The sequence below is a fragment of the Poromitra crassiceps genome (assembly GCF_964638095.1).
Source record: "Poromitra crassiceps genome assembly, chromosome: 5".
Taxonomy (NCBI): Eukaryota; Metazoa; Chordata; class Actinopteri; order Beryciformes; family Melamphaidae; genus Poromitra; species Poromitra crassiceps.
This window is the reverse complement of record NC_139642.1, coordinates 26,304,106-26,308,451: the sequence shown is the minus strand read 5'-3', so window position 1 is coordinate 26,308,451 and position 4,346 is coordinate 26,304,106.

The window sequence follows — 4,346 nt, the reverse complement described above, 5'->3', positions numbered from 1 at the left end:
CATACCTGTTTTTGTAAAACAAAATTCAATAAAATGGAAAGAGTGCAAGTATTCTCCGGTGTCTAGGTGTTTTTTGTTTTACTTGAAAATAGGAATGATCAATATGTCTACGTTATGTATGTAAATCAATGTGTAACCACCAGATGGTAGTGCAAGCACCTGACATGCTGACACTATGCAGGTTTCTCTGATTGCCTCAGCACACCATCAAGTCAATGGTGAAGATGCTGAAAGATGGCAGCCAGCTGGGGTTGACCTCATGTTCCCGATCTGACTCCAGAACACATGGTGACATCAAACCCAGAGGCTGCCATCAGCTTAAACTGCAACATGACTGTCATGTGAATGTGATTGATTGCTTGTATGATATATTTTTCAAAGCCAAAATTGAACGGGAAAGAAAAGCCAAAGAGCTCTGAACTAGGGGTGACGAGATGCATCGATTCAATGATCAACGATCCAACTGCATCAATCCACAGTGAAAACATCAATATTAATCACTATGACCCGCCATAAAAGAAATAAAAAATTATGCTTTTATTTAAAAAAGAATGGATTGTTTTTCATTTAAATGTGTAAGAGCTCAACAATACAATTTTGTCAAATGATATTTTAGTTGCTTTTGTTTTTACTGATTGTTTAACTGATTGTCGGCATAATCGTATAATATCGATCACCAGCCCCCTGAATCAAATTGCATCGTATCGTGGCAGACTTTGTGATTGCATCGTTGTCAAATGAATTGAGATCGGATCGCATCGTGATCAAACTTGTGATTCCCACCCCGACTCTGAAGACGGCACCACACAGGCTGTAAAACACATACCCCATCCCACATTCGCAGGCAGGCGTGAACAGCAGCACCCGGGCCTGTAACACTTACTTATTCCACGTCATTCTGAAAGGAAACCTTAGATTATCTGCCCAGAACACGCTCCACAATACGCCAGCAACACCAGTGTTGTTGAAGTAATACAAAGTGCCTTGAGGTGTTGACTGGGCCTCACTCCAGTGGATTGCGTATTAGGGATACACAGTGAAAACACAGACGGAGCTGCTAGGCTGTTCTGATTGGCTGCGTCCTTGTTTACCTTCTGAACTGGAGTGGAAGGGGAAAGAGGTCAGAGGGGAAGGGGGGGATATGATTGTCATTGTCATCAACGGGCTTTGTGCAGCGCTCTCAGGTTCTGGTGCCTCTCTTGTTTTCTTTGCAACGTTTTCCTGGGAGTTTTTTGAGGGTCGTATAGGCTGCTGCGTCCTCATGTTTGTCCTACATTCTGTTCTGATTGCTGATCAGTTAGGATTGTGATGTGTGTGATAAAGTGCTATACAAATGTATGCATTTGAAGTTGAACTTGATCTAAAAAAGAAAAAAGCCTAAAAACAAACTAACATGGAAACTATCAACTTAATGCATGTAAACACTTTTCATTCTTTACATGCATAATTAAGCTTTTGATCATCTTATTTTGGCAACTGCTCCTTTTGTGCTGTCTTGGCATGCTCTATTCAATTGCCAATTTTTCTTCATGTTGTCCACACACACACACACACACACACACACACACACACACACACACACACACAGTCACACAGTCACACAGTCTCTCTCTCCCTCCCCTAACTTCCCCCACAGAGGGAAGGAGTAGAGCATGTATCAGACCTTAAACCAGGTGCACTCTTAACAAGAAGGGTTCAGCACCAGAAAATTGTTCTTTAACTTTGTACCATAGCAGAACGCTTTTTGGGTGCTATAAAGCAGTTGTTCTCAAATTAAGGTCCGGGGACCCCCAGGGGTCCTTGAGGGGGTTCCAGGGGGTCCCCAGCAAACTGATGAAGCATTAAACTTCACCATTATTTAATTTATAAGAAGTTAACACAATGAGGTAGAATGTAGAATAATGACTGTTTTGATCATATTTTCTCTGTTATCTCTGCAATACAGCTAGTCATGGAACTCTGGAGAAAATCATATCTGACAGTGAAAGAATATTCTCAGCTTTGGGTCGGAGAGACAAAATCTCCCCAACGGGGTCCGATGCCCTGATGTGTGGACTCAATTTGGGGCCCTTGATATGAAAAGGGTTGAGAATGACTGCTATAAACATAGATCATTAATTGTAGTCTAAGAACCATTGAAAAATGTATGAAATGCTTCAAATCAGTAAAATAAATGTATTCTTTTTCTTTTTCTTTTTTCTTATTTGCCATCTGGTTCCATGTGCTCAGGCTCCATCCTCCCATAGCTTTGGAGACTGTCCACAGTGCCATCACACCTCGCCCAGTAACTGGAGGCTCTCACCAGCATCTAGAGACACTTTCCACCAGGTCAGTTACCAACTGGCTTGAACTCATGAACCTCAAAGCACGCCACATGTATGTATGTATGTATGTATGTATGTGTATGTGTATGTGTATGTGTATGTGTATGTGTATGTGTATGTGTATGTGTATGTGTGTGTGTGTCTGTGTCTGTGTCTGTGTCTGTGTCTGTGTCTGTGTCACTGAGGCCATTTACACCTGGCGCTAACATGCGTTTTCTGTGATCAGATTGCAATCAGATTGTATTTTATCACTTCAGCCTGATTCCATTTACACCTGGCGTTAACATGCATTTTCTGCATCTGATTGCAATCTGATTGCAATCAGATTGCAGAAATGGTTGTCCTCTCAATCCGCAAAAAGTTGCTGTATCCAGAATGAGAGGACACATTGCATTACACTGTTGTGTTCAATGTGTACACAATGCATCCCTGACCACCTCTGGAGGTGGTTTGGCCGATCAGATTGCAATCCTTCTTCAATGCGTTTTGGGGGTGTTTACACCTGGCATTTCAAGTGATAAAACACAATCTGATTGCAATCTGATCACAGAAAACACATGTTAGTGCCAGGTGTAAATGGTAAATGGTTGTGTCTGTTTGCCACCTGCTGCTGTTAATAGCCAGGGGTGAAGCACTTGGTAGCCTTGGACTATAGTGGAGCAGAGATTCCACACATCCAGACAAACCATCTCACTCCAGATATCTGCTGCTCCTGTCCACACTGCGCTGCAGCATGGGAGAGACAGCCACAACCGCAGCATATGGATGCCATGCATTCAGCATTATGCACACCACATTGCGTGCTCGTATAAAAAATGGTCTTGTTCTCTTTCCTTTTCCACTTCTCTCTGACATGATCGGTCTGTGGTCAGGGGGAATAGTGTCAAAGGCACCAAAGCCCATTGCACTTCTTAGCTCTTGTGTGTGTGTGTGTGTGTGTGTGTGTGTGTGTGTGTGTGTGTGTGTGTGTGTGTGTGTGTGTGTGTGTGTGTGTGTGTGTGTGTGTGTGTGTGTGTGTGTGTGTGTGTGTGTGTGTGTGTGTGTGTGTGTGTGTGTGTGTGTGTGTGTGTGGGTACTCTACTGTTGCACTCATTTTAGATTGAGAAACTTTAATGATCTGTGCCGGCTAACCAGGCCACTGCAGCAGCAAGTAATTACAAGCATACATCAAAGAAGAATAGGATGTAATTTAAATAACCGACAATTCCACCACTCAGACATATGAAGTCAAAAGGATAAAGGGTGTGTGTGCGCACAACAACAACAACAACAAAAGCACCATTCTGGATCTAATGGGAAATTATGATCAGTCATTCAGCTTAACATTTGAATGTAAATGGAATGCATCATGCACAGAACACACCAGCAGGCCTGACATGGGCTTTGTGTGAACCCTTGTTTATCCTTCCACCCACCATGGTGGGCTGCGAGAGGCACACTGGGGAGGGTGAAATCAGGGACTCTCTCTCTCTCTCCCCTCTCTCTCCCTCTCTCTCTCTCACACACACACACACACATTACAAATCGCCCACATATGGGAGGCAAAGTGATGGGGAGTTCAGCCAAGTCGAGACAAAGTACTACTCTTCGTTTTTCTAATGAGCAGAAATCCTCGCGGTGATTCTGTGACATTGTTTGACTGTCAATACAACATCCAATTATGAGGGGAGAGAGAGAGAGAGAGAGGGGGGGAGAGAGAGAGAGGACAAGACAGCATGGTGACACCAGAGGATTGGGTAGAGAGAGAGAGAGAGAGAGAGAGAGAGAGAGAGAGAGAGAGAGAGAGAGAGAGAGAGAGAGAGAGAGAGGACAAGACAGCGTGGTGACACCAGAGGATTGGGTAGAAAGAGAGAGAGAGAGGGGGAAAAGAGGGGGATGAGGTTGGAGGGGGTTAGTGAGAGGGAAGACATAATGAAAGGCAGACAGAGGAGAAAAAGGGAAAACATCTGATCTGAGGCAAAGTGGCTTGTCTGCAGACTCGGGATGTTTCAGTGTGTTCTTCTACTGACAACAACTCGCTCT